A 13773-nucleotide genomic window follows, 5' to 3' on the forward strand; every position below is an offset into this window, starting at 1 on the left:
GTACACCCTCTCCTGTCAAGACTGATACCGCATTTAGAAGTCAGGAGTTAAGAGTTTTATGGGCTAACGCTGTAACATAAAACTCTTAACTAAAGTGCTAAAAAGTACACTAACACCCATAAACTACCTATTAACCCCTAAACCGAGGCCCCCCCCACATCGCAAACACTTAAATAAAAATTTTAAGCCCTAATCTGCCGACTGGACATCGCCGCCACGCAAACTTTAGTTACATTTTATTAATCCCTAATCTGCCGTCCCTAACATCGCCGACACCTACCTACATTTATTAACCCCTAATCTGCCGCCCCCAATGTCGCCACAACTATATTAAATTTATTAACCCCAAAATCTAAGTCTAAACCTAACCCTAACACCCCCCTAATTTAAATATAATTTAAATAAATCAAAATAAAATTACTACAATTAAATAAATTATTCCTATTTAAAACTAAATACTTACCTATAAAATAAACCCTAAGCTAGCTACAGTTACATTGTAGCTAGCTTAGGGTTTATTTTTATTTTACAGTCAACTTTGTATTTATTTTAACTAGGTACAATAGTTATTAAATAGTTATTAACTATTTAGTTAAAATATTTACAAATTTACCTGTAAAATAAACCCTAACCTAAGTTACAATTACACCTAGCACTACACTATAATTAAATTAATTACCTAAACTAAGTACAATTAATTACAATTAAATTAAATAAACTAAAGTACGAAAAAAACAAACACTAAATTACAGAAAATAATAAAATAATTAAAAATTTTTAAACTAATTACACCTAATCTAATCCCCCTAATAAAATAAAAAAGCCCCCCAAAATAAAAAAAAATCCCCACCCTATACTAAATTACAAATAGCCCTTAAAAGGGCCTTTTGCGGGGCATTGCCCAAAAGTAATCAGCTCTATTACCTGTAAAAAAAAAAAAGACAATACCCCCCCAACATTACAACCCACCACCCACACACCCAACCCTACTCTAAAACCCACCCAATCCCCCCTTAATAAAACCTAAGACTACCCCCTTGAAGATCACCCTACCTTGAGACGTCTTCACCCAGATGGGCAGAAGTCTTCATCCAGGCGGCATCTTCTATCTTCATCCATCCGGAGCGGGTCCATCTTCAAGCCATCCGACGCGGAGCATCCTCTTCCATCCGACGACTAACACTAAATGATGGTACCTTTAAGTGACATCATCCAAGATGGCGTCCCTTCAATTCCGATTGTCTGATCCAATCAGCCAATAGGATTGAGCTCGCATTCTATTGGCTGATTGGAACAACCAATAGAATGCAAGCTCAATCCTATTGGCTGATTGGATCAGCCAATAGGATTTTTTCTACCTTAATTCTGATCGTCTGATAGAATTCTATCAGCAAATCGGAATTGAAGGGACGCCATCTTGGATGACATCACTTAAAGGTACCGTCATTTAGTGTTAGTCTCGGATGGAAGAGGATGCTCCGCATCGGATGACTTGAAGATGGACCCGCTCCACTCCGGATGGATGAAAATAGAAGATGCCGCCGGGATGAAGACTTTGCCCGTCTGGAGGTCCTCTTCTGCCTGGATCGGATGAAAACTTCTGCCCGTCTGGAGGACCACTTCTGCCCGGTTGGGTGAAGACGTCTCAAGGTAGGGTGATCTTCAAGGGGGTAGTGTTAGGTTTTATTAAGGGGGGATTGGATGGGTTTTAGAGTAGGGTTGGGTGTTTGGGTGGTGGGTTATAATATTGGGGGGGTATTGTCTTTTTTTTTTTTTACAGGTAATAGAGCTCATTACTTTGGTACAATGCCCCGCAAAAGGCCCTTTTAAGGGCTATTTGTAATTTAGTATAGGGTAGGGAATTTTTTTATTTTGGGGGGCTTTTTTATTTTATTAGGGGGATTAGATTAGGTGTAATTAGTCTAAAAAAATAAATGTAATTATTTTATTGTTTTCTGTAATTTTTTCAATTGTATTTAATTGTAGTTAGTTTAGGTAATTAATTTTATTATAGTGTAGTGTTAGGTGTAATTGTAACTTAGGTTAGGGTTTATTTTACAGGTAAATTTGTACTTATTTTAACTAGGTAGCTATTAAATAGTTAATAACTATTTAATAACTATTGTACCTAGTTAAAATAAATACAAAGTTGCCTGTAAAATAAAAATAAATCCTAAAATGGCTACAATGTAACTATTAGTTATATTGTAGCTAGCTTAGGGTTTATTTTATAGGTAAGTATTTAGTTTTAAATAGGAATAATTTATTTAAAGATAGGAATATTTATTTATATTTATTTAAATTATATTTAAGTTAGGGGGTGTTAGCGTTAGACTTAGATTTAGGGGTTAATAACTTTATTATAGTGGCAGCGACGTTGGCGACGGCAGATTAGGGGTTAATAAGTGTAGTTAGGTGGCGGTGACATTGGGGTTGGCAGAGTAGGGGTTAATAAATAAAAAGTAGGTGTCGGCAATGTTGGGGGCAGCAGATTAGGGGTTCATAGGGATAATGTAGGTGGCGGCGGTGTCCGGAGCGGCAGATTAGGGGTTAATAATAAAATGCAGGTGTCAGCGATATCGGGGGCGGCAGATTAGGGGTTAATAAGTGTAAGATTAGGGGTGTTTAGACTCGGGGTTCATGTTAGGGTGTTAGGTGTAAACATAAATGTGTTTCCCCATAGGAATAAATGGGGCTGCGTTAGGAGCTGAACGCTGCTTTTTTGCAGGTGTTAGGTTTTTTTTCAGCCAGCTCTACCCCATTGACTCCTATGGGGAAATCGTGCATAAGCATGTTACACCAGCTCACCGCTAACGTAAGCAGCGCTGGTATTGAGGTGAGATGTGGAGCTAAATTCTGCTCTACGCTCACCTTTTTGCGGCTAACGCCGGGTTTAAAAAAAACCATAATGCCAGTGTTACTTTAGGTGAGCGGTGAGGGAAAACTGTGCCACCATTACCGACAAAAACTCGTAATCTAGGCAATAGACTTTAATAGTGAATTTTGTAAAAAAAATTGTTACAACTTTTCTAAATAATTGTAATAGACCCCTAAATATGTTACAAATACATCCAGTGACATATTGCAATCCTTTAGAAAATCTTACCTGATGACTTTTTTGCAAAGTTCAACTTTAAATTCTATTGGACGTTTTGTAGATACATTTTGGATAATAATTTAAAGGGATTGATATGCATTAAAGAAATAAATATGCATAGCTATGAGAAAAGTATAAATATAATGGCAATTAGTAAAAGATATAAATATATTTTTAGATAATATTAATATATTTGGAAAAAACATTGTAGTAGAAAGAGGACGTATTTAAAGGGATAGGAAAGTCAAAATTAAACTTTCATAATTCAGGATACACCAAACAAATGTAAGACAATTCTATTATTCTTGTTATCTTGGTATCCATTGTGTAAAAGCATATGTACATATCCTTAGCAGCAGCAATGCACTATTAGGAGCTAACTGGTGGTTGACCGCAACACACATTTGTCTCTTGTCATTTGCTCACCAGATTTGTTCAGCTAGGTCCCAGTAGTGCACTGCTGCTTTGAAACTGACCTCTAAATGACAGAGTGACATGCAAGGTCTAGGAGGGGGACTTTAGAATCTGTGAGGGGGGCGCATTTTGGAATTTTGCCCTGGGAGACAGATTTTCTAGAAACGGCCCTGTAAGTGAAAAAGCATCGTTATGCTTCATAACGATGCTTTTTCCCTAACACCGCTATTACAAGTCTTGTCAGAATAGGTGTACCGCACACCTTTTTGGCCGTCACGCAACGTTAGTACCTCACTTTTAAAACAAGTCCTTTTTCAATGGGACTTTCATAGCGCCGGTATTACGAGTTTTGCGGTGAGGCCAAAAAGTGAGCGGTACAGTCTAAAATGACTAGATACGTACCGTTATCTAAAGTCAGCGGACATCGCCACCACTATTAAAATGTATTAACCCTATTCCGCTGCTTCCCGACATTGTCGCCAATATAATAAACCTATTAACCCCTAAACCGCCACCCTCCCGCATCGCAAACACTATTTTAATATTATTAACCCCTAATCTGCCATCCGCCCACACCGCTGCTATAATAAACCTATTAACCACTAAACAGCAAGCCCCCCTACAATGAAAACCTAACACCAACCCCCAACAATCCACTTACAGTTTTCGAAGACCGGACATCCATCCTAATCCCGGCGGCAGAAGTCTTCATCCAAGCGGGCAAAAGTCCTCATCGAAGCCGACAGAAGTCTTCATCCAAGCGGGCAGAAGTCTTCATCCAGACAGCATCTTATATCTTCATCCATCTGGTGCGGAGCGGGTCCATCTTCAAGACATCCAGTGCAGAGCATACTCTTCTTCCGATCGTCACTGAAAAATGAAGTTCCCTTTAAGTGACGTCATCCAAGATGGCGTCCCTTACATTCCGATTGGCTGATAGAATTCTATTAGCCAATAGGAATTAAAGAAGAAAAAATCCTATTGGCTGATCCAATCAGCCAATAAGATTGAGCTTTAATCCTATTGACTGATCCAATCAGCCAATAGGATTGAGCTTGCATTATATTAGCTGATTGGAATAGGACACTTGTCATGCCAATGAAAAATAAATATTCATTTTAGTCTGAAATTTGACAGGGAGATAGAACTAGAAAGTTTTTACTGTATTTTGTGTAGAAGTAAAATAAAGTTCTGTTTGTTCTTTCCTGGTGATTCGCTAATGATCAGTAAGATTCACTATATGGCCCCTATTTATCAATAGATGGATGGGCATTGCCCTTAAAAGGGCATTTAGCTCTATTTCTGCCCAAACCCTAACCTAAAACTAAAACCCACCCAATAAACTTTAAAAAAAAAACTATCACTAACCCCTGAAGATCCACTTACAGTTTTGAAGAGCCGACATCCATCCTCAACGAAGCCGGGAGAAGTCCTCACCGAAGTCAGCAGAAGTGGTCCTCCAGATGGGCAGAAGTCTTCATCCAGACGACATCTTCTATCTTCATCCATCCAGCGTGGAGCGGGTCCATCTTCAAGACATCCGGCATGGAGCATCCTTTTCTTCCGACGACTAAAGACGAATGAAGGTTCCTTTAAATGACCTAATCCAAGATGGCGTCTGATGAATTCCGATTGGCTGATATAATTCTATCAGCCAATCGGAATTAAAGGTGAAAAAATCCTATTGGCTAATTGGATCAGCCAATAGGATTGAGCTTCAATCCTATTGGCTGATTGGATCAGCCAATAGGATTGAGCTTCCATTCTATTGGCTGTTCCAATCAGGCAATAGAATGCAAGCTCAATCCTTTTGGCTGATTGCATCAGCCAATAGCATTTTTTACCTTTAATTCCGATTGGCTGATAGAATTCTATCAGCCAATCGGAATTCAAGGGACGCCATCTTGGATGACGTCATTTAAAGGAACCTTCATTTGTCTTTAGTCATCGGAAGAAGAGGATGCTCCGTGCCGGATGTCTTGAAGATGGATCCGGATGGATGAAGATAGAAGATGCCGTCTGGATGACCCCCAATGTCTCAATCTGATCCTGTCTCAGAAGCTGCTGTAGGAACCATGCTGCCTGAACACAACGTCATAGATTTAATCTGCTGCCCCCAACGTCGCCGCCACTATACTAAATGTATTAACCACTAAACCTAAGTCTAACCCTAACACCCCCTAACTTAAATATAATTCAAATAAATCTAAATACAAATTTCTATCATTACCTAAATTATTCCTATTTAAAACTAAATACTTACCTGTAAAATAAACCCTAAGCTAGCTACAATATAACTAATAGTTACATTGTATCTAGCTTAGGGTTTATTTTTATTTTACAGGCAAGTTTGTATTTATTTTATCTAAGTAGAATAGTTACTAAATAGTTATTAACTATTTAATAACTACCTAGCTAAAAGAAATACAAAGTTACCTGTAAAATAAAACCTAACATGAGTTACACTAACACCTAACATTACACAACAATTAAATAAATTACATAAATTAAATGCAATTACCTAAATTACAACCCCCCACACTAAATTACACAAAATAAAAAACAAATTATCAGATATTTAAACTAATTACACCTAATCTAATAGCCCCCCAAAAGAAAAAAAAGGGCCTTTTGCGGGGCATTGCCCCAAAGTAATCAGCTCTTTTACTTGTAAAAAAAAAATACAAATAACCCCCCAACAGTAAAACCCACCACCCACACAACCAACCCCCCAAATAAAATCCTAACTAAAAAAAACTAAGCTCCCCATTGCCCTGAAAAGGGCATTTGGATGGGCATTGCCCTTAAAAGGGCATTTAGCTCTATTGCTGCCCAAACACTAACCTAAAAATAAAACCCACCCAATAAACCCTTAAAAAACCTAACACTAACTCCTGAAGATCCACTTACAGTTTTGTAGCGCCGACATCAATCCTCAACGAAGCCGGGAGAAGTCCTCAGTGAAGCGGCAAGAAGTCCTCAACCAAGCCGGGAGAAGTCTTCATCCAAGCCAGCAGAAGCGGTCCTCCAGACGGGCAGAAGTCTTCATCCAGACGGCATTTTCTATCTTCATCCATCCGGCGTGAAGCGAGTCCATCTTCAAGACATCTGGCGCAGAGCATCCTCTTCTTTCGACGACTAAAGACTAATGAAGGTTCCTTTAAATGCCAAGCCCCAAAGTTTTATGAGAATCCTGTCAGCTAACTACTCCAGCTTGCTCCTGTTTGTGTAAAGGGTCTTTTCATATGCAAAAGAAGGTGAAGGGGGGACTGTCTTATTTTCCAGGTGCAGTGGGCTTTCCAACTACCTTTTCAACAGAGCTAAACTGAGAGCTTCTAAGTAAGTTTTTAAACAGTTTTATACTGGATTTTTATATCAGTATCTGTGCATCGTATTCTTTATAGTAGTGTCTATTACATGCAGTTATATGAAAATGAGTGTATACTGTCCCTTTAACAGAAAACCTGTTCCTTAGTATGTGGAAACCCAATTTTTATAAAGCACCTTTTTTAATTAGCTCAGTAAAACAAAAATATGTACATATCATTATGTAAAGACCATATATAATTTGTCATATGCATAAAACATCACCTCTTTAGTGACACAGATAAGTGAGATAAGAGACTGCTTTCCTCAGAGTGATTCCTCTCCTTTTTACTTTCAGTTTTAGCTCTAAGTAGTTATCCAGACTTAACACACCCCCACTGTGATCTTGTTGCTCTATTAATATGATTGACATCCAATGCAGCAAGCACTGCCACTTTAACACATTTTTTTAAAGTGCTCCCCACTGCTCCCTAATGCGCCCCCAGGCCACTGCCCGGTCTGCCCACCCCTAGAAATGGCCCTGTTCACTCATAACGCAAAACTCGTAATCTAGCTGAATGTTAAACAATTTCTACATGCAGTAGTTAATAATTTCTATACTTTATTATCTATTAATACCATTTAACATGTTTTTATTTAATCAATTATACCAGGTCATGCAAACACACTTTCAATTAATAAAACTTAAACCAAGCAGTGTGTATATTCTTAGACTAATAATACCCAATATTAAAGGGACATGAAACACAATTTTTCTTTCTTTCGTGATTCAGATAGAGCATGTGATTTTTTTTTTTATGTTTACATTTTTATTAAGGTAGCAGAAAGTCGTGTTATATACAAAGAAAAAGAAAAATCACAATAATTATAAATTACATACATATTTATATAATTAACAGGTGAAAATCATAATTAACCATAAGGTTCTATTACAGAAAAGGCATTCTGTTGTAGGTATCTATCTTCTGTACCTTGTTTTTTAACTTTTTAGTTTTTCCAGGATAAACCTCAATGTGCCTTATGATAAACATGTAATTCATATCAAAGAGAGATAACAATAAACATGGATTTTTTTTTTTTTTTTTTTTTAAGTTTTCAAAGAAGCTTTATTGTGGTTTTTACAGGTTTACAATATTCGAAACAGGATCTAGATTCCCAACAAGCTTTACAGTATATACAAGAGTTAAACAATGTGATACGGTCCTAACTATACAATAAGAAGTCTATCTCTTTATTTTTATGGTTCAATACCAATGTCTTAGAGTTTTTGGCCTCATATACAAAACAAGAAGATAAAGGGAAAAGAGAGCGTCATACCTGGAGTACCTTCCAATTTTATATTTATGGTGTATATAGTGCATATGGGGAGACCTGCATCATTACCATTGCATCATGCTCAGTTGGTAAGTACTTAAAGTGATATGTGCAATGAATGAGATCTACAAGAGTAAGAGAAGAGATAGAGAAGAGAAGAAGGAAAGGAGGGGAGAGAGAGAGAGAAAGAAGAAGAGAAAAAAAAAAAAAAAAAAAAAAAACCCCCGGGGGGGAGAGGGGGAGATAAGGGGGAAAGGGAGCGGCAGAGGTTCTTGGGGTGGCGCCATCTAAATAGTACCCTTCCATGTTGCCATTATCAGCTCGTGTATATCGAGTTTATTTATTTTGAGGAAGTGGTATCTTTCTAGAGAGATTAGTTCCAATACCTCCCTATTCCACTCATCTATTGTGGGGGTTATTTGAGATTTCCATCTTTTGGGTATGAGTTTCTTAGCCCCCGTGATCATTATTAGCAGAAGGGCCATTTTGGCCGGTTCCTTGATTTTGGGGAGAGAACAAAACAGTATGCTTTCAGGTGAGTTTGGTATGTGAATGTGTAGCTTATTTGAAATAGTGTTAAAAATAGTATCCCAGTAGTTTCCTAGCTTGGGACAAGACCACCATATGTGCGATAAGGATCCCTCGCCTCCACAGCCCCTCCAGCAGGAGCTACTTAAGGAGGGGAAGATTTTATGGAGCCTAGCTGGTGTAAGGTACCAGCGGCTCAGGAGTTTAAAATTTGTCTCTTGTATGTTAGCGGAGATTGATGATCGTTTTGTGCGCTCAAAGGCCTTAGTCCAGGCCTCTGCATCTAGTTCATGGGATAATTCTTTATTCCATGCTAATGTGTAAGAGGGTAGCGGTGCTTCCTTGTCATTGGTTACAAGTTTATATAATATGGAAATAAGATGTCTGGGTGGTCTTTGGAGTACGCATAGTCCCTCAAAAATTGTAGGATCTCTCCCTAGATCTTTCCTAGATTTGTGGTGTGATATATAGTGGAGTAGTCTATTATAATTGAGCCATGAGGTGAATATTTCTGTGTGAGTCTCCGCTATTTGGGCATGAGTTTTGAGGCGGTTATTCTCCCTAAGGTAGTACATTGACCCTGTTCTGAGACTGTATGGTTGTTTGATTTGATAACCCTGTTTCCAGTACGGAAGTTCGGGGTTTTCAATAATTGGCGTGAGAGGAGAGTTTCTAGATGAGATGTGAGTACTAGTTGCTATTGTTTTATCCCATTCTGAAAGTGTTTCTGTAGTTATTAGGAATTTAGATATATTTTTTGGTCTGTGTATCATTGGGGTCCAAGCTAAAGTGCCTACATTGTTTAATTTAAATATCTGTCTATCAAGATGTATCCAAGCCTTATCTGTATTATTATGTGACCACTCAACCACTCTTTGTAAGAGTATCGCTCTCCTATATGTCATTAGGTTGGGTAATCCTAGCCCCCCTCGTTCCCTAGGTAGATACATTGTCTTTTTTGGGATTCTTGGTTTAATGTTTGCCCAAATGTATCGTTCTATAATTGATTGTAGTTGTTTTAAATATCCTTCCTGTAGTGGAATTGGTAAAGCTTGTAGAAAATACAGAATTCTGGGGAGGATATTCATCTTAAATATTCCTATCCTCCCTAACCAGGAGATAGGTTTATTTTTCCAGCTCGATAAATCTCTAACAATTTCCTCTTTTAGGGGTATATAGTTGTGTTTAAATAAGTCTTCTATACGTGATGTAAGATGTATCCCTAGATATTTAAGTTTGAGTTTTGCTATGGGAATCGCATATCTTTCTTGGAGGGTAACTATATGTTGCGGAGGGGTATTTATATTCATAAGTTCGGATTTGTTTAGATTGAGAAGGAAATTTGAAACCTTACCATAGGAGTCTAATTCTTTTAAGAGTTCTGGGATGGATGTTTCTGCCTTGGTTAAAGTAAAAAGAACGTCGTCTGCGTATAGAGCTTGTTTAGTCTCTAAGTCCCCTACCCTTATGCCTGTGATTTTGTCATTGAGCCTAATTTTTTGAGCCAATACCTCAATTGAGATAGCAAAGAGCAAGGGCGACAGAGGGCATCCCTGCCTCGTCCCGTTGCTGATGTAAAAAGTGTCAGAGAGTGTCCCGTTCACTCGGACCCTCGCGTTCGGAGCCGAGTAAAGGGCCATGGACATATTTAGGAAGGAGGATGGAATATCCATCTCTTCCATCGCCTTTCGCAGGAAGGGCCAGCCTACCCTGTCGAAGGCCTTTTCTGCATCTGTTGCAAATAATACTATTGGGGTATTGGAAATCTTCGCATAATTAATAATTTGGATTACTTTAGTGATATTATCTCTCGCCTCTCTTCCGGGGATAAATCCTACTTGGTCCCTATCGATCAAATTCGGGAGAATTTTGTTCAATCTATTAGCTAATATTTTGGCCAAAATTTTCATATCTACGTTAATCAAGGATATGGGTCTGAAGTTGCCGGGAGAGGTAGCCTGTTTGCCTGGCTTGGCCAAAACTGTTATATGGGCCTTTAATAGCATTCTAGATAATGTGGGTTCGTCTCTAAGTTTGTTAAACATTTGTAACATGTGACCCGCTAGTACCCCACAACATTCTTTATAGTATGTGGAAGTAAGACCGTCCGGTCCAGGGCTTTTCCCAGAGGGAATATCTTTTATGGCCTGCTGTAGCTCTTCTAATGAGATTTCTGACCCTAGAGAGGCAGCAGACTGTTCATCAACTTTTGGTAGCTGTAGGTTCTGAAAATAATGACTTAGATCCTCTCCTAAAGAGGGTTTTTCTTGAGAGGTATCAACTCCCAGATTGTAAAGTTTGTTATAATATGCCCGGAATGTTTCCGCTATCGTGACACTATCCTTAGCTATCTTTCCTTCTGTGGATCCCAATGAGTGTATGTAAGTAGTCAGTTGCTTCCTTTTCAAGTTTCTCGCTAAAATTTTCCCTGGTTTATTACCACCTTCATAGTAATATTGTTTGAGAAACAGAGCCTTTCTTTGGTAAATCTCATTCAAATGTTGTTTAAGCTGGAGTCTAGCGTCTAGGAGGTCTTTAAGGACTTGATCATTGTTGGGGTTTTGTTTGTGGGTAGCTTCTAGCGTAGTTATTGTTTGTAATAGATTAGAGTGTTTTTCCCTAGCTACTCGGTTAAGTTTGGACTTTTGTTTAATTAGTAAGCCTCTAGTCACTGTTTTGTGTGCTTCCCATTCTAGCTGTCTAGAAGAGGATGAATGAGAGTTTAGGGTGAAATATTCCGAGATTTCTTTTTGTAATGATTCAAGGAAAATCGGATCTTTCAACAGCGAGTCGTCTAGCCTCCAGATTTTGGGAGAAATTGGAATGTCAGGCCAAAGTATTCTGCACGTTACCGGGGCATGATCAGACCAGGTGATAGGGCCAATATTGCAGTCACCCGTGATGGAAAGACCTAGGGGGTCCGTGTATATATGATCGATTCTAGTATAGCTATTGTGTGGATTTGAATAAAAGGTATAATCCTTTTCTAGGGGATGCAAAGTTCTCCATGTGTCATGGAGTGTGAGGCTCTGCAAAATATGTTTAATTATTTTGATTTTTTTAGTAGCAACCTTGGAGGATCCTTTTGAGGAGTCCATGTGAGGCTCAAAGGAAAGATTAAAGTCTCCTGCTAAGAAGACGACACCCTGGGAGTGATCTAGAATGAGGTTGGCAACTTTTCTGAAAAAACCAATTTGGGTCTGATTAGGGGCGTAGATGTTGATTAGGGTTATTAGGTGGCCGTACAAGGAGCCCTTGATCAGTATATGTCTACCTGCTGGATCTTTTTCTACTTGAAGTATTTGAATTGGTAGTGATCTGTGAAATAGGATTCCCACTCCCGCTTTTTTATTTGGCCCAGATGCAAAGTGTGCAACTGGGTATTGTTTATTGTACCATTTAGGTTCTTTACCCTTTTGGAAGTGGGTTTCCTGCAACATTAGGATATGACTATTAAGCTTGTTGAGGTCCCTGAAAGCGATAGATCGCTTCCCTGGGTTGTTTAACCCTTTAGTATTAATAGTGGATATTTGTAAGGAGTGGTCCTGAAATTTGCTGACTTTAGGAGTCATTTTGGATCTGACGCTCTAGCTCGGGGGGAAGGGAAGGGATGGGAAGAAAAAAAAAAAAAAAAAAAAAAAAAAAAAAGGGGGGGGATAGGGATAGATCAGAGAATGAGGAGAGGTTAGGAGAAGATTTAGAAGAAAGATACGAGTTTAAGGAAAAGAGAGAACCAAGGTTATATACTACTTAAGCTTTAGATGAATTGACAAATTTGGAGATGTCTCTATTAAACCTTGGTGGAAGGAGAAGGGAAAGTGACAACCTTGCTGTATGCAAAGTCAATATAGGGGTAGTACTTCCAAGCACAGTAAATAATAACCATAAAGAAATCACTCTCCAAGAGGGAAGCGTCAAATGACTCTTGGCCGGCAGCGGAGGGGGACAAACTAACACAATACCAAGATAATAGGAGGCCAAACAAAAGATGAAAATAAAAAACAATCACACCTTAAAACTGTAACATTTAACTTACATAACGGGTACTTATAATATCACAATAGATCTCTGAAAATGGGGCACGGCTGAGTTAAATGTAGCCAATATTGTCGTTAGGGGTAGAAAAATGAAAATGAGTGAAGGAGGGAGAGGGAGGAAGAGGAGAGGAGTCATGGTATAAGGACATGAGGGGAAGAGAAGAGGAGATAATAGGTGAGGGGTAAGGGAGGAGAGGTAGTAGGGAGGGAGAAAGGTAGGGGAGAAGAAGTATACTAGAGAAGTGGATAAGGTAGGGTTGCTAAAGAGATAAAGAGATCACATGCCATACATTTCTGAAATCTGTTATCACATATCATTTTTAGAATTTGCAGTAAGACATTTATAAACATTAAACAACCAAGAGAAGAAAAAATCAAACAGCGATTTTAACAAGTGACCTAGAGCCTGAGGCCTGAAGGATTTTGACCTAGTATCAGCTATAGCATGGCGTACCTCCAGTCGGTGGACTTAACATTTATATTTTAAGGCTAAGCGGTCGTGATTATTCAGAGAAGAGAAGAGGGGGATGAGAAGGGATCAGAGGGGGGAGGGGGTATGTGGGGAGGGGGGGAGATGAATTGAGCAGGTGAAGACTAGTATAGGTAGAGTGAGTGAGGGGGTAACAGAGAGTAAAAGAGTAGGAGAGAAGATAGAGAAGAAGGAGAGGATTATGAGGGGGGCTGTGGGATAAAGGAGGGTAATATCAGAATCATGAGAAAGGGTGAGAGAGATGGAAAGGGGAAAGAAGAGAGGGAGATAAGGGAGGATTAGGTATGCTATGGGGAAGGGATAACATTAGAAGATCACGAGACAGATAACATAGAAAGCTTTTAACATGGGCATTTCGTTTCTATGACCTGAAATATTTAGACCTTATTCTCATTATGACTTATAACATCTCAATACAGTATGCTTATCTGGTATTTTAGCATCTTGATATAGTGTGTGATTAGAAGGGGGAAGAAGGGTATAGGGAATGAAGGGGGAGAGGGAGGAGATGAGTGAGGGAGTATGAGTGAGGGATAAGGGAGGTGACAGGTTGGAGAAGGGTAATT

This window comes from Bombina bombina, chromosome 2, assembly GCF_027579735.1.
Source record: "Bombina bombina isolate aBomBom1 chromosome 2, aBomBom1.pri, whole genome shotgun sequence".
NCBI lineage: Eukaryota > Metazoa > Chordata > Amphibia > Anura > Bombinatoridae > Bombina > Bombina bombina.